Genomic DNA, 18,332 nt, shown 5'->3' on the forward strand with positions numbered 1-18,332 from the left:
ATAAAAAAAACTACATAAAATTCATCCTGGGTTGGGAAGTACACAAAATGTAGTAAACAGGACCGAGAAAACAGACTTAGATTAACATACACGTAAACCAACAAAAAGGCGTTCGCTATTAGCCTATTAAAAGGTCTTTTGATGACAGAGCAATGTATCTCGATCACTTCAGAATCAACATAGCGAGGCCCAATAAAAACTCAATTTTGCAATGCGCGCCGTTCCTATAAGGCACCGGTCTCGTTTTGGCTGAAATACGCGACACCAAACGCAAAAACAAATATTACATCGATAATATGGCGTATGTATAACTGGAAAAAGAAAAATAAATAAATATATACTAACGGGGAGGAAATATATCATTCTATTTCTCCTAGAAATTGTATCAGTTGTAGTATTTATGTATATATATATATTTCCGAAATGATCGGGATTACATCTAAATGTCTAAGCTTAATTCGAATATATAATTTGTCTGGTTGTGCCTTACTAAAGGTAGCAAGAATTCTATTTTCCCTGGCTTTTCTGAATGTGCCCATTTGATTTTTTCTTCTTTGTACAATTTCATGTGGAAGGTCCTGATACATCGTATGAGCTGTCCCCCGGAGCCGTCTTCCTAAAGACAGGATTTTCTCGCAGTCTTTAAATCTAAGGAATCTCGCGAGAATGGGTCTTGACTCATTGCTTTTTTTTTCCCTCCCAGTCGATGAACTCTTTGTATTTCTGCTGTGTGGGCGTCTCGGAATCCCAGGTCAGTCTCAAGGAAACTGCCAAGCCTTTGCTCTGTGTCTTCGTCGTCGTTGTCGGCTTCGTTGATATTTTCAAATTTTATATTTTCGCGTCTTGAGTACCCCTCTAGGTAGAGGTTCTTAGTCTCTAGATCTTTAATTTTGTTGTCGAGATGGCTGTTTTGTCGTTCAAGCTCGTTAAGCTTTTCTTCGAGGTTTTCGCGTTTCCTTTTAAGATCGTCGGGCGACGTTTTGCACTTTTCTTGATAAAAGTTCAGGCTTTCTTTCAAGTCGCTAATGTCGGCTGTAGCAGATTGTTGAAAGCTCTCCAGTGATTGCGTTCTCGCTTCTAGTTTTACGAGGGAATCCTGAATTTTGTTCACTGATTGCTCGACTAAATCGAGTTTTCCAGGTTTTTGGAGTATCTTTCGGAGATTTAGTTGTACATCTTCTACCATACTTGAGGCCGCCATGAATTCGTCGTCACCTTCGTTGACTTGCTGAGTATCAATTGAAGAATTCAGCGAACCTCTAGGTTTTTTCGCATCCGGAGATTCCGCTGCGGATGAATTAGAGGATCTATTTCTTCGTTTGGTTAAGATGTTTTAGGAAGAAATCGGCCATTAAATTTTACAAAAAAAGGAAAATCTTAGTGGACGGGTCGGCTATGCTGCTTACTCCTCCGCCGCGCGCATGCTTGATTTTTAGTGGCATTTAGTTTTAATAACTTTAGGTGGATTAAAGATCCACTTTCTGGCTTGCATATTGGCAACTCCCCATAGTGCTTTTAACTGACGGTAAAGCTCCACTACGTTATCGTCGTTTTCAGCACTGTCAATAGAATCGTCCATACTTCCTTTACTTATATTTTATCACATTGTAAACCACATGTTCTCCCCTCCGAAGACAAAATGTTTTAGTTTTCCGGTGATCAAAATTTTGAGCAGGCATTTTGCCGTCAGAACCTTTGGGTTTCCCTGTTTCATGTTGTCTATTACTTGTATTTTTCATAATAGTAAACAATTTATTTAATATCTTTCTTGTTGACAAATTGTTTGAAATTGACTGCGAAGTAACGACATTAAATAAATGAAATTTTAATTTTTTAGTTTTGTTTTGATTTGAACTAGTATCTTGCATCACACATTACATTCACTATAGTAAGCTTTCCTTGAACTTCCTGATGAGGCGTATACATCCTCGACGAATCTTTGTTCACGTCTCCAAGCGAATCGGTGTGAACGCCATACATATCAGGTGATTGGGAGGCCAAGTTAGCTGTTACACACATTTGGCGAGCTGTTACTTATCAAAATGCAGCGATATTAGCGAAGCAGAGCTGATCTTGAGAAAAGAGCGGGTATCCGTGGCTCGCCTATCTGCCCAAATTTTAATTTTAATTTTTTTAGGTCAATTAATTGGAGCCACATTAGGCTGGTGTTGCCCGGCTAAGTGTTGCCTTGTGTATATATATATCAATTAATCTCGACCGCAAATTGATTTGTATAGTTTTTCGAGGAATGACGGCTCATTGATACGGCTTTTATTGTGCTTCCATATCCTCTCCAATCAATCACTTCAAAAGAGCTCCAACGGAAATCCTGACTCAAAAGACTTTCTTTACTTGCGTTTGAAACCAGGTAAATAGAAAACGCACTCTGACACTCGGTGCATCCATACCTTAAAATCACATCAAATCAGTAAAAAATTCACAGAAAACAAAAGGTAAACCTTCGAATTGTTATTGACAAATGGAACTTCAATGTTTAAAATATTTAAGATATTTGAGCAAGGAATGACATTTTGACAGCACCGGCAATGTATAGATAAATTGTAGAGTCCCCAAAGGTAAATTGGGTGGTTTTGAGGTCACCTTGTAAACCGTCTCGCCTACAACGAAAAAAATCGCATTGAGCTCAGTAAATATGATATTTGGTTATGGGCTATAATGATTGATGTTCATAGAAAAAATCAGCGAAATCAGTGAAAAGTCGAAATTTGCCTTATCCGTTCTAACGCGGACAGCATCTTCATTATTACCGAAAGTCTTCAGAAGCGACGACAATTGGTGTTCCTGTGCTGTCCCTTTTTAAATGGACAGAATTCATCACAATAGGTTGTTCAATAGGAAAGTGGTGCCAGGGTATCGCCTGATTCCAGGGAAAACGCACTTTTCCAGGGACAAACATCCGCATATTATAAGCACTTGATGGCATCAATTTTACTTACATTGGAATAGTATCGGTTATCTGTCATCTGTACGTAATATGAATACCAAAGACGAATGTATTCGCACGGAAATGGAAAGTGGGTGCGAAATAAATTCCTTAATGAATCAACTGTTGTTTTGATAATAATGTTGACTTTTTTAGGAAGCCCACAATGTATCTCATGCGTCGCCCAAAATTCTTCTTACTCGCTTGCTTCCCCTCTCCTCTTTTGTTTGGAGCATCAGCGGAATAAACTAAAAAAACATCAACCCCATAAAATGACACAACACCACACGATGTTAGTGAAATTTATTTGTCAAGCTCATTATATCACAAGTTTGCATCAGAAAATTTTCAGAGAATTTATGGAGTATTTCCCCCGTGGCTTAAATTCAAATGAAGATCAGCGGTCGTTACAAAAGCGTGAGTTCAAATAGCGTGCGACCCTTAACAGTTGGTATTGACAGCCTGTTGTTAAAACAAAGCCGAACCAATCAACGTTCAGAAGACTCAGCATTTTTCTTAGAAGTTCTTCCAGGCTTTTTAGCAAGCATCACTGAGTTCTAGAGGGTTGGACCTTTCTCGCCTTTAGGCTATAAAGATTAGGAAACAATCAGCCGCTCCCAAGCACTACAGGCTTTACTTTCCCTTTCCAATACCAATGTCTTTTCCCCTTTATATATACGAAGTCGAAATACGATTTAATATTTGAATCTTCAGTCTTGATACAGCATATAATACATTTGACCCTTTACCAATTTCTAGTATCAGACGTATCTCTTTCCTTTTGTTTTTAATTCTTGATTTTTTCTTTCTTTTCTTTTACTTTTTCTATTTTCTTTAGGGTTATTTATTTATAATCTTTTCTTTCACTTCCTTTCATTATATAAAAAATTTAAACTTTAAACGATTTTTTCGGGTAACAATAGCTACAATTTCTTCTCGCAAATAGATGTGCTCTTTTTTCCCAAAACATTTTAACAACAACAGAAAACAAAAAACTGAGCGCAGCTCATTTTGCGCAAGACACGTCAGCCACTTCCGTTTGATGGTAGTGACTAGCCGTTCAGGTTTCCATTAGCTATTATACCTGTCAATTAAAACAGTGTTTCTCAAACATTGTATATATACAATGCCTTCATTAGATATTATAATGTTACGCGGTTTCTTTTCCGAGTGAGTTAGATAATGTGTTAGTTTCTCAGGAAACAACAGATGTTTATTTGCTATAATGACATGGAATGCAAGATAGTGTCATTTTTTTTATTATTATGAGTCAACTATAGAATGCGATTAAGAAAACTTTATCTTATATCAAGAAATAGAAACGAAAGTAAAACCTAACAAGGCTGTGTCGACGAAAATGGAACAACGCAAAAGAAACCTTTGAAAAATGAGGACTTTTTCAGAAGTTGTGAGAATCGTAAGTACATATCGAAGTGTTGAGATAATCTTTAGCTTCTTTATTTTCTTTTCATTCCGTTTTTCGGTGTTAAACCTTTCGCTGCTGCTCTTGCCCAGCGATGTATTTTACTGCTAAGGTGATTACCATGAAATGAAAGTATAATATTTGATTCCAGTATTTGCATTTAAAAACTGACTCCGTTTGATCATTTCTTGCAAGGTCGTGTGGTAACAGAAATAACTTTAATGAAATATAGTCGAGGAAATTGTTATGGTATGAAGCATGAGCATCAATTAAAGATAACATTAAGGTGACTCGACCCAGTTATTTTTTGGCGGTACCACCCTACTTTGAAGCTCTCTGGTATCCTCACTTTTGCATTTATCGTAAGTTTAACACACAGAATGGATAAGATATAGATCAATCTACAATATAGCAAAACTATTTCGGCGATCGGAGTAAATGTCACGTGGTTATAGTGCCACGTCCCTTTTAGGTCTGAGTCGAAATTCTGCTGTTGCCGGCTTTTTTTCGTGAGAATCTCTCGGCTACACATAGTGCGCATTAGTGCCTTGCGCTAAACAAAGTTTCAACGAAATCGCAAAGACCCAATTCGAGAAATTTAGCGCTTTCCAAATTTAGGTCATAATTTATGTAAAAATGGTAAGCAAACTTTACACGATTATATCTAATAAACTATGAGATTTATTCCTTTATTTTGGGGATCTTTATTACAGATGGGTCCATGCAAATCAGCAAAAAGCTTTAGGGCCTTGTAAATACGCGCGATTTCGAGCAATGCAAACATATAGAAATTATAGTTTTAGCTACTTGTTGACGCTTGTTAGCGTTTCAGAGTCCTTCTCACAAAAAAAAGCATTTTCTTAAAAATTCGTAGTTTTTTTTCCTTCAAATTTTTTCAGGGCCACAATTGATTGACTAACTACCTGGATTCTGAATTCCATGATAATTGAAAAACTGTGACATTATCTTCTATAAGCCCAAACTTGAGTAAACATTGAAGATTTTTAGCGTTTTGGCTGAGTTTGTGCTTTGGGAGTTTTCTATTGTTTCGAGTTTGTCATGATACAGCGTTCTTGTTAAGCACGCGTTCAATGTCCAATGAGTGCATTCGGAAGTCAGGCAAGCGTGGTAATTGCACGTGTGCTGAACAAGAATGCTGTATCATGACAGACTCGAAACAATAGAAAACTCCCAAAGCACAATCTCAGCCAAAACGCTAAAAATCTTCAATGTTTGCTCAAGTTTGGGCTTATAGAAGATAATGTCACAGTTTTTCAATGACCATGAAATTCGGACTCCGGGTAGTTAGTTAATCAATTGTAGCCCTGAAAAAATTTAAAGGAAAAAAAACTGCGAATTTTTAAGAAAATGCTTTTTTTGTGAGGAGGACTCTGAAACGTTGACAAGCGTCAACAAATAGCTAAAACTATAATTTCTATATGTTTGCATTGCTCGAAATCGCGCGCATTTACAAGACCCTAAAGCTTTCTGCTGACGTGCAAGGGTCCACCTGTTATAAAGTTTCCTACAATAAAGGAATAAATCTCATAGTTTATTAGATATAATCGTTTAAAGTTTGCTTACCATTTTTACACAAATTATGACCTAAATTTGGAAAGCGCTAAATTTCTCGAATTGGGTCTTTGCGATTTTGTTGAAACTTTGTTCAGCGCAAGGCACTAATGCGCACTATGTGTAGCCGAGAGATTCTCACGAAAAAAAGCCGGCAACAGCAGAATTTCGACTCAGACCTAAAAGGGGCGTGGCACTATAACCACGTGACATTTACTTCGATCACCGAAATATTTTTGCTATATTGTAGATTGATCTATATGTTATACATTCTATGTGTTAGACTTACGATAAAAGTAAAGGTGGGGATACCAGAAAGTTTCAAAGTAGGGTGATACCACCAAAAAATAACTGGGTCGAGTCACCTTAAGCACATTATTAATCAGTATTGACCTAAAACGTTTCTTGCAAGCGTGTTCTCAGTATCATTCCCCAAATGGTGGGCAAGATAGTATTTCCGGGAATGACTCATTTTTCTGTCGTCACTTTTTTTTAAATATAGACATAATAGAATAATAGCTAAGTAAAAATACCAAGATAATAAAAATTGGTCATGGTGCTCGTTTAGGAGAAAACAATTTAGTTATTGGCTAGGCCTAGCTTCAAGGAACACATCATTTTATCAGCGTGCGCACGCGTGCCAGACGCGTGTTAATGACGCAAACATTTATGCGCAGAAAGAATGCATATCCAGCGGAATCACCTAAAATTTATGGTGTGGGCTCAATAATTTAGCAATAACACTAGGCAACACATGTGTGGTTCTGGTCCCGATGTTCACAGAACGTTTAATTTAATCCACTCACGATAATTTATCATACCGTCTTGTTATCATTTTCATACACTCTCCACTGATTTATATACCGATTTCAGGTCACGCAGGATGACCATACAAAAATTTGGTACCCGTAACAACAATAACCACAATGAGGACTCTAAATTTTATCTCAACAATCAAAGGAGGAGGAAACTGGAGTGTCTGAATTGATCCCGAGACGAGCAATCAAAGCGTTATATGGCTACGAAATACAGTTGATAGCCTAAAAATTGCAAACAAAAAAGTTACCCACGTCTTCTATCAACCAAATGTCATACAACTTGATTGTAGCCACGGCAATGCACAGTTCAGTTGCCCCCCCCCCCCCCCCTCCCTCGCCCCAGGACATTCACATGGAATGCTGACAATGCACTGAGTATATGGTACAAAAACGCATTTGTATTGACAAGCGCGAAATAATCATTACTCTGTGTGGTACTTACAGTCGGTAAAGGGAAACCAAGGAAGAGAAAATGCCCTCTGGTAAATTCTGCAGCTGGTTATTCTGTAAATATCTGCAATTTAACAAAGTTTGAATGTTAGTTAATAGTCCCTACTGCTCAATCATCTTGCTTAGATTTTTAATCTGTGTCAGGCTCACGCGAAATAATGTTAACTTCGTAGAAAGAACTTTACGCTTCTAACAATCCTCAACATTACACTTTAGCACAATAATAATATTATCTCTTTTCACATGATTATCAATAGAGCTATAAAACATCAATAAGGAATCACTTGATTGAATTCGAGGTCTAGAGTCAAGTTTACATAATCCTTCCAGTAAAGAAGTTTGGCTGAGCAGTACTAAGTACTGATTTTTGATAAACAAAAATGAAGACCATGTTGTGGCGAACGCGCGTTTGTGTAGGGTCAGCAAACAATTTAGTCATTCGACGTCCAATCATCATAGGAAAAGTTTTGCTGCTTTTATACTTGAGTTTTGGTTATTAAGATCACGGATGCGATATCTTTTGCAAACCATACATTAGCAAAAACTACAAGCGACGGCTAGCACGCTGACTTTGGACTCTGCTCCTGTGTTTCACTAGAAATTGAAGCTAGAGCCAGGTAGTAAGGCTTCCCCCATCCCACTTGACACGTGTCTTCTTATTGTTTCATTGATTTACAATGTAGAATTTCCTTTCTTTACAGCAACTCACTGGGAAAAAAAACAATTAACTGTGGAGGTTCTGGTGATCCGATTTTTTGTTTTGCTCGAGTTAAGATGTTACTATCATACACCCTACAATATATTTTTTCTTGTTCAATTCTCTTCCTTATCGTGAAAAGTTGAGAGGCGATGTGAATTTGCAACACTTTGCTCTTCAACTTTGCGGTTGAGGAAATTTCTACAAAAACCAACAGCCAGACAGTAATCGGCCAAAAAACACCTTCAAAACGGTAACGCGGTTGACACCACACCTTCAAGAAAATCCCCCAAAAACGCGTCTCACAAAAACTAACTTTGCACACGAAAATTAAAATCTTCACGAAAATTCAAAATGTTTCTAAGCGCGCGAGCGCTCTAGTTCGTTTACCGTCTTCTTAATATTCCCCCTTACCGCTCTGGAAGGTAGTCCTTGTGTGGCTCTAAATAACTAATTAGCTATTAATTCCAATGGGAATATGTTTGTTAATCAGTCTTAGGACAGTCTTCACTCCACACGCAACTTTAACTGCTCGGGTGTGGCCATCACTTTAACAATTCGCCCTAATGGCCAACGTCCTCTTGGAGCATCTGGCTGAATCACAAGAACTATATCTCCAACTTTTAGTTCTAGGAATTCTAAAGTCCACTTTGGTCGGCTGTCAGTAGGGCAGGAGCATCTCTTCCACACTCGTGAAATAATGTCCTGAACCTTTCGTCATCTTTGACGCATATTAAAAGTAGTGGCTTCAACAGACTCAGGTATGGTGGCCGAGCATTCTCACAGAAAAAAAAATGACCAGATTGTTCATGAAATTTCCCAAACAAAAAATAAAAAAAAATGTTTTTGTTTCTTGTAACATGACATTTTTTGTTAGTATATTGATCTGTTATAATTTGTTTACTTTTTCTGTGAAAATAAAAATAGAAATGCATTTTTCCAAACACCAACAACAATAGTAAAAAAAATAAACAAACCAAAAATCAGTGTAAAAAAAAGTAAAAAAAAACAAAAAAATCAAAAGATGGTTTAAAAATTGACAAAACAAAAATTACGAGTGGTAAGGGACAAACCATAAAATTGTGAATTACAAGGACGGAGCCCGATAGAGGGCTTGCGTAATCGTTTCTTACAACTTCGTCGAGCTCTATTTTAAGATTGCGCCATTTTTTTAGTTCATGCTCTTATAACACGCTACCCTATCTTTTGTGAAAAATACAACTGCTTGTAGTCTTGCTTTTTGTGGTTTTTGAATTTTTCTTTTTACGACATCGTTTTTCTTTGTGGAGTCCCAATAAAATATGAACAGTTTTTGCCTTGAACAACACAAGCGGTTTTATGAGCGGCATCTTACGATAACATTTTTAAAAGCAGAAACATTTAATGTAGTCTTCTGTATTCGAAGATCGTTCTGTGGCTTGTTTGGCTCTTATTATTATTGTTAATGACATAGTTGTATAAGCTAATACAGTTTCGTTTGCCCGGATGATATAGCTAAAAATTTAAGCTAAAGAAAGTTTTAGGAAACGGAATCTTATTCCTTGAATTTACTAGCTGTTGTTGGCTTTACGAAAATGTTATCTGCATTTTCTTTTTTTGCATTCTAAACCTCATATTTTCTCTCCGAAAACAAAAGGTTTTAGTTTTCCGGTGATCAAAATTTTGAGCAATTTTAATCTCTTTCTTGTTGAAAAATTGTTTGTAATCGATTGCGAAGTAGGTTTTGAGGTTACAATTTTTTTTTCAGTTAAACTAGTATCTTGCATCACACATTACATTCATTACAGTAAGCTTTCCTCGAACTTTCTGATGAGGTGCATTCATCTTGAACGAATCTTTTCTTGTCTCCAAGCAAATGATATGAACACCATACATATTAGGTGATGTGGAGGCCGTGTTAGTTACAACGCAATAAATACGGAATATTTTTATTTACTATTTAATTACTCTCGAAATACACCTAACCAATGAAAATCTTTAGAAGCGACGACAATTGGTCTTCCTGCGCTCTCCTTATTTAAAGGAAAAGAATTCGTTAAGTTGGTCAATAGGAAAGTGGTGCCAGGGTATCGCCTGATTGACGAAAAAAACGGACTTTTCCATGGACAAGTACCCGCTTATAATAAGCGCTTGATGGCATCCATTCTACCTACATTGGAGTAGTATCGGTAAATTGTCATCATATGAGTAATGTGAATACGTAATGTGTATTCGCACGGAATGTTGGTGCTAAAAAAATTGTCGCATTGATAACAATGTTGATTCTTTAGGAAGCCCACAATGTATTATATGCGTCGCCTATGTTTTCTTATACTGGCTTGCATTTCCTCTCCTCGTTTGTTTGGAGCATCAGCGGGATAAACTAAAAAACATCAACCCCATAAAATCACACAACACCGCGCAATATAAGTGAAGTTTTATTGTCCGGCTCATTATATCACAGGTTTGAATTTTCAGTCAACAATCAGACGCTGCCTGGCACTACAGGTTTTACCCTCCTTTTCCAATACCGATGTCTTTTCCCTTTCATAAATACGAAAATCGAAATACGATTTAATATTTGAATTTTCAAGCAAATAATACATTTGACCCAATTTCCAGTATCAGAAGAATCTCTTTTCTTTTGTTTTTAATTTTTGATTTTTTTTCTTTCTTTTCTTTTACTTTTTCTATTTTCTTAAGAGTTATTTATTTATGTTTTCTTTTACTTCCTTTCATTATATAAAAATTTCAACTTTAAGCGATTTTCTCGGGTAACAATAACTAAAATTTCTTCTCGCAAATAGATGTGCTCTTTTTCCCCAAAACATTTTAACAACAAAAAAAAGTTAATGAGCTCATTTTGCGCAAGAAACGTCAGCCACTTCCGTTTGATGGTAGTGACTAACCTTTCAGGTTTCCATTAGCTATTATACTTGTCAATCAAAACAGCGTTTCTCAAACATTGTATATATACAATGCCTCCATTAGATTTTATAATGTTACGCGGTTTCTTTTCCGAGTGAGTTGGATAATGTGTTAGTTTCTCAGGAAACAACAGATGTTTATTTGCTATAATGAAATGAAATGCAGGATAGTGTCATATTTTTGATTATTATAAGTCAACTATAAAATGCGATTATAGTTCTTACACCCTTCCCCTTCCCCCCACCCCCCAGGCCAACCACACACATTTTTTTCCCTTTAACCCGCTGATTTTCCAATAATGCCACGGAGGTTGCTAGTGAATCTATCCGATTGTATTGTCAATGTGAAAGGGTGCTTTCTTTCTTTCTTTCTTTCTTTCTTTCTTTCTTTCTTTCTTTCTTTCTTTCTTTCTTTCTTTCTTTCTTTCTTTCTTTCTTTCTTTCTTTCTTTCTTTCTTTCTTTCTTTCTTTCTTTCTTTCTTTCTTTCTTTCTTTCTTTCTTTCTTTCTTTCTTTCTTTCTTTCTTTCTTTCTTTCTTTCTTTCTTTCTTTCTTTCTTTCTTTCTTTCTTTCTTTCTTTCTTTCTTTCTTTCTTTCTTTCTTTCTTTCTTTCTTTCTTTCTTTCTTTCTTTCTTTCTTTCTTTCTTTCTTTCTTTCTTTCTTTCTTTCTTTCTTTCTTTCTTTCTTTCTTTCTTTCTTTCTTTCTTTCTTTCTTTCTTTCTTTCTTTCTTTCTTTCTTTCTTTCTTTCTTTCTTTCTTTCTTTCTTTCTTTCTTTCTTTCTTTCTTTTATACCCAAACAGATTGCGGGAGAGGTTATTACACCGGTACAGTAATCTCAATTTAAGTAATCTCAATTTATCTTTAACCTCTAACTATTTGATATTTAACAATTTTTCTTTTGTTCTTACAACCCTTCCCCCCCCCCCCCCCTCCCCCAACCAGCCACACCATGTTTTTTTCCTTTTACCCGCTGATTTTAAATCAGCTAGGAGAAGCCTTTATCAGGGAACCCTCATTTTGACACCAATGATGCCACGACAACAACAACGACAACAATTTATTTACAAATTAAATTCAGATTACATAAGGGGCTTGTCCCGTAAATGGCCAAAAATGCTAGTCGAGGCGGGACAAAACGAGCACGAGAACATAAACGAAAAAAAATTACAGAAAGGTTGGAAAGGTTACAAAGGTTGCTAGTGAATCTATCCCATTGTATTGTCAATGTGAAACGGTGCTTTCTTCCTTTTATACTCAAACAGATTGCGGGAGAGGTTATTGCACCAGCTGCTATAAACAAGTTAATATTAAGCATATGACACTTAAACGTTGAGGGGAAAATACGTCGAAATAATTTATTTGACGGCACCAAATGGACTGTTTTTAAACTCCTATCCCCCAAATGTGAAAGTCTAGATCGTATTCTCTGGTCGAAATGACGTCAGCTTGGATTATAATGGCGAGCGCAATATGGTGTGAGTGCCAAAATTACCGAGCAGCCGGCAGGTGGTTGGAGGGGGTGGGGGAGAAAGACGTTTAACTCCTTCTCCTCCACGCTATAAAACCTTACAAGGGCTTCCAGGTTGTGCTCGCTATTAAAAACTAAGACGGTGGCTGTTCCATTGAAATATGCTATGTCAACAATCACACAAAAAAGAAGGCATTGTAAACTTAACAAATCGAATGTGGTTTAGCGTTGTCTGTACTCTTATCGACAACGATATTTGTCATCACAGTGGTCAAAATGTTGTGGACTCACGAGGCGCAGCCGAGTGAGTCCACAACAAATTTTGACCACTGTGATGACGAATATCGTTGTCGATAAGAGTACAGACAACGCTAAACCACATTCGATTTGTTTTTTACTACAATATCAACGTCAAAGAAAATTTTTACAATAACTGTCAAAATTTCCGCGCGCTGATTGACGCGAGCAGCGTTGTCTAGACTCTTATCGACCACGAAAAATTAGCCAATCAGATTGCGAGATTAGAAACAGTTGTGGTAAAAAGTCTTTTCACTCAGTGAGCTTATGACAAAAATCAACGTTAAACTTCTGGCATGTTCTCTTAAATGCAGCCATGTACGATCCGTAATCAGTTTCACGATTTTTCAAAACCGTTGAATATCAGGGAAAATTATTATTATTTTTTTTTTCAAATAAACGTTGACAATAAAATTGCTGGGATCTTACTAGTCAAAATGAGATAAAATGAATTACAGGAAAAATTAACCTCCACCCTGCTCCCTTTCTCCCTCCCACCGCCGTATTCTCCGGTCTTTATAAAAACAAATTTTCTCTGAAATAGAGGCTGCAATAGGTTTTCTTGCAAATTTCGTCAAGTTATTAACCTAAATATCAATTAATATACGAGAGACAACTTATTATTGCATCAGGAATTATCATAATCTGGAACATAGTGTTGCTGAAACACATCAGCCTCACAAACACAACATGATTAAATAAAATATACCATTACAGTATGACCACTGATTAGTTTACCGTCTTACCCATGGACCAAGCTTTCTCTGCAAATCATTATACTTTTCTCATTGCCGACCGCACGCTTTTCTATGGTACAGCCCCAACGTGTCTGCTATTCTTTCTTTCAACTAAGGTGCCTGTAAAAAAGCCTTTCTAGTGTTACGATTAAAAAAAAAAATTATATCCAACAGCTTACAGCTCATTCAACGACGTCAGATTTGAAAATATCCCCTGAGACAGTGTTTGCATTTTGTTCCTTGACAAATCCCTATGGAAAAAGATCGGGTCACTTAAATATGTACAGCTTTAATCCTAAAATCATCAAACCATACATCATATGGCTCAATAAGTCAATTTCATCTAATTACTTAAGATCTACATTGCGTTATACCAAGAGACTATGAGGTAAGAGAGCGAATCCCTGTGCCCCATGATAATTATATTCAATCTTTTTTTAGTTCGCGCCATGCTATTTTGGGAAATTATAATCCACCATTGAGTTTAAAATTAAATGACGTCACTCTAACTGACCAATAAGATGTCGACATTAAAATAGCAACGCAAACAAAAATAGATTGAAAAAAATTTTCTTAGGAAGAGGGGCATGTATGGCTCTTACCTCATAGTCTCTTGGTTCTACTTTGAACCCTGATTTTACGATATGGCAAAGGGGCAGCAAAATCATATCGTTTAATCGGAATATCGTTGTAAACGAACTCCCGATTTTACGATTTAGCGGAAAAGCAACCAAAAATATCGCTGTATCCGAATATGGTTAACAATTAATTTTTTAAAGTGCAATCAATAAAATTAATAAGTTTTCACAACTTGATACCTGAACTGTATGTATTTTGTTTAATTGCAATGGGCAAATGAATCACAAATGCAACAACCGAAACACAACATAACATCCTTCCACAGTATGTGCAGTGCATATAAGTTCTGAAGTTGTATGTACATACTCTTTGACGTATACAAAACTAAAATTTAGCCATCCGACGTACTGTTCCATGTTTATATACTATAGTGTTCACGGTTCATAGGTCATTTACGAAAGTATTCTTGAATTTTGGCTTGCCGCTTTTCGTTGACTTCTAACCTTAAAAAGGCATCCTCCATTGTTACGTTCACTTGCGTGACAGTTTATTATCGAGTTACATTTCATTTCGTTTTGTTATTTATTAAGCATCTTATTTCGCAATCCGAAAAGGAGTAATCTATTGTTCTCGTTGTTCGCCTCGTGGTTGTCTCTCTCTTGTCGTTTCTTCGTTTTGATTCTTGTGCCCTTTATAGGCCATCGGCACAGTGGGACCGATATGTAAGTCTCTTTATTTACCTTTTTTATTTTGTTATATTTTAATCTAAAAACGCGTACTAGCTTTAGTCTTTCATCTTATGTTAACATGTTATGTGGTCTTTGTCGGCGGGTTGTCCCGCATCGAGAATTCAATTACTATATTCACAATTTATATTTTATTTGTTGTTTAACTTAGCTTTTATCCGGTTCCCGCTAGTGTTTACCTTATTCTTGTTATCGCTTGGGCTATTCGTTCATGTTTCGCCACATTTTGATTCCGTTTTATGTTATTGCGTTATTTTCAGTTTACTAGTTGATGCCAATAAACCTTGTGCAAATCGTCGTTTCGTTGTTGTAAACTTGGTTCTGGTACATCCATGATAGAAAGGAAACAAGGAAACTCTCCCTCTCTTGCCCTTGGCTCTTGAAAGAACATCACAAAGTCGGATTTTATATTACGCATATTTCATCATTGTCAGTGTCTGATACCTGGTCTTCATGGCTAGCCTGAGATTCGTCCGGCTGAACTGCCTCTAAAGCTTCCCCTGTCGCATCCTTTCCCGGTAGGTGCTTTTGGATAACAACTTCTTCATCTAGCCTCGCAAACTGGGTGAATGGTACATTCGTCAATGATGGGTATTGGCGGACAAGCCTGCCTCTGTCACAGACTAGATTCTTCTGCTGTTTCTTTAACTTCCTCGTCTGACTCAAATGGGTCGTGTGTCGTCTCTGTCACTTCGTTTGGAGATCTCGCTTTTCTCTAACAGCTCTTGATTGTATTTTGGCTTACGTTGTCCCAGGCTTTAGCAATCATAAAGACAACGTCCTTTAAATCTATTGCTTTGACAGGCTTCTCCTCGCCAAGTATTGCAACCAGGCGATGGTGGACTTTCAGATTTTGAATTATTTCTCGGTCTGCCGGCTGAAGCTTACTTGTACAGTTTGGCGGGAAGAAAATTATGCTTGTGTTCCTGAGGCCAGTAAAATTGACACGTGTGCCGTGCAGTTTCCAATAAACAGAAGGATATGCCGATTTCCTGCTTTCATCTTGCGGTCGATTTTTCATACCCATTATTCAACAACACATGGTTTGTGTTGGTGTAGCTTTCCACAATAAACCGGTCTCATTAGCATTAAACCGATCTTCCATATCGAAGCCACGGCAAATGTCTGGGAGACGTTCGCTTCATGTCCCGACTACATTTGGGTAGACAGTCAGCTCTCTTCTGCTGATAACCTGATTTCCTATGCCTTGTCTTCCTTTGAATATGTCTAGAAACCCGCTGCTTGCCTTGAAGTTTTCATGGCCGAGTTTCTCGGCGAAATACCGAGCTTTTTCTTCCAATAGCGGTCAATTTACCGGAACGTTAAAGCTTCGTACTTTCTTGAACCACTTTGATAGTCCTTTATCTAAATCAGAATAACTCGACTTAGTTTCAAGGTCTTCCGCTTGTCGTTGTACATTCCCCCTTCATAAGCACTGATTATCTGCTTTTTAATTTTTACAATTGTCGCAACAGTCAATTGTGGCAAAGGGGGGTCAAAACGTTTTACGACCGTGTTTCTTTTCTGCGATAATAGTTCTTTTCTTAATTTTGCCTTCTGAAATAAAATTAAAGATAATTTTATTAATGCGGTAAGAAGGGAGGTACTATATATTAGTTTGGCTAAGCCCAGTGTTTTAGCGATGTTTATCCTCCCAGCTGTGTAGAATTTGTTTTACAGAGTGTATTTTCTCTTCGAGACTTGAGTTTCTCAGTGAGCTGGGGATCATATGAAAAATGTACATTCTCTATTAATAAAAAACGTATGTCAATGGCTAAATTCCCCCAAATCCCACTTACTCCGACAGCCGTCGTTGCTAAAAACATACCAGCGTTATGCCAGAAACCCAGCTACAAAAATATTGTCACGCTTCCTGTGGTAACGTTTACATGTTTAAAAGAAAATATATTCCGTTCAGTTGATGACAATATAACAGAACCAGAATACGCATTATAAATTCACAAAAATGTACACATAAACAAACCTGAATGAAAGCATGCATCCGTGACGCCATTTTGATTTATCTGAGCACGATCGTCCCAGCATGCATTTCTTCATCTCTACTTGTTCTCATTGCCCACGCTGCTTTGCAAACACGTGCGACTTTAATACGAATTTTTCTGGATTTATTTTAATCCCGGGTTTAAAAGGTTTTTTAAATTATTTCCAGTGACACTGGAAAGATGTTCGTAAACTTTCATTTCTACTTAATGGTCAATTACAGGAAACGATTTTGCAATGAAGAATTGCAGCAAGAAACTGAATTCAATATATGTATGAAATCAGAACGAGCTTCAGACGGCCCAGAGAGATCGGCACATTTCAGCGTTGCCGCTTGTTTACAAATGTTTAGTGAAATGTTGTTGTGAAATAGACCCTCATCGCGAATGGATTTGGCACGTCAATATCCAGAAGTTATCTTTTCTTACATGTATGTACTGTTCGATGGCACCTGATTAGTTTTCCAATCGGTAAGGGACTGATATTGGATGATTTTAACCTTTATAAAGTGTGCACTTAAGCTTAATTTTATCAATCCTTGATAAGAGACCTAGTTATAAAAAATATTGTCGTCCTATTAGAGAAGAAAAGCTCATTTTCTTTATTTATGTTTTCCTAAATATTCCAATAAAATATTCCAATAAAAACAATAGGAAAAATTTGCACAAATCGGTTCATGTTTACCTTTCTACCCCGAGAGGGGAGGGGGGGGGGGAAGCCCTCATATGGATTATATAGTTATGTGCAGCCATAAAAGGGTGTGGTTTTTTTGGCCGCTTTGGTCATAAATAGGGTGTCGATTTTAGCCATTTTGGTAATAAATAGAATATCATTTTTTGCACTCTAGTATTGAATTCGGTTTTTTTTCTTTTTTAGCAGAAGCTACTTCTTCATCATGATGTTAACAGCAACTGTATGCGTGCCGCAACGGCTTGTCACGCGCTGGGCTGCCGGGGTTTTTAACTGAAGCTAACCAGACACTATCAGGTCATAAATTGGGTATCAAATTTTTGGTCAGGTCATAAATAGGGTAGGGAAAATCGCAGATTTTGGTCATAAATAGGGTAAGGGTTTTGGTAAGCGGGCAGCACACCGCTATCCAATTTTTTTGGGAGTACCTCCCACCCCCCAACCCCCCCCCCCCCGCCCGCCTGGACTTTCTATCCTCAATAACTGCACATGACATAAGGGTCAGCACAGTTTGTATCCATCGCTTAATTCATATCTGCTTTCAAACACATGTGTTAATAACCTGCCAAGAAGGCTTCTTGGGGTGCAAGAGAATTGTAACCATGCTAGCGAAAAATATTATTGTAATATTTATTTACGGTTTATGTTAAAATGTGTAACAAGCAGGCCTTTCACTTTTAAAAGAGGATCCTCCAACCCCTCACATTTGTATTGGGCATGGTTGACGGTACTATACAATGTTCCGACTACCAGCTGAGTCACTGACAGAGATCAGTAACCCAATCAGCACACTGTTATAGATAACAAAGCCACATTTGTTTTTATTGAAGTGGGGAATTTTATCCTCTCGGGGCATATTTGAGCCTTTTCCGACCTAAGCGATTTTTAAAAACCCGGAAGAGGGTAGGGGGTACTCCCATATAAAAGTGACGGGGGTGATGGTCGGAAATGTTGCAAAGAACTCTTAGAAGGAACTAGAATTCTGTTCGGTGGGCTTGACCTAA

General features: G+C 37.2%; 1 protein-coding gene and 1 long non-coding RNA gene across 6 annotated transcripts in view; both read left to right on the plus strand.

Annotated features, from left to right (window-relative positions):
- The window catches only part of LOC146485634 (ras-like protein 1), a 567,471-nt gene that overhangs the window by 347,153 nt on the left and 201,986 nt on the right, over positions 1 to 18,332 (plus strand). The window lies entirely within an intron of this gene.
- LOC146485650 (uncharacterized) lies at positions 14,421 to 14,935 on the plus strand. Its single transcript, XR_014863331.1, has 2 exons — positions 14,421 to 14,613; positions 14,898 to 14,935. It is a non-coding gene; the product is annotated as an uncharacterized LOC146485650 (long non-coding RNA).

Source organism: Pavona decussata, unplaced genomic scaffold, assembly GCF_977016875.1.
Source record: "Pavona decussata unplaced genomic scaffold, jaPavDecu1.1 SCAFFOLD_25, whole genome shotgun sequence".
Classification (NCBI taxonomy): domain Eukaryota; kingdom Metazoa; phylum Cnidaria; class Anthozoa; order Scleractinia; family Agariciidae; genus Pavona; species Pavona decussata.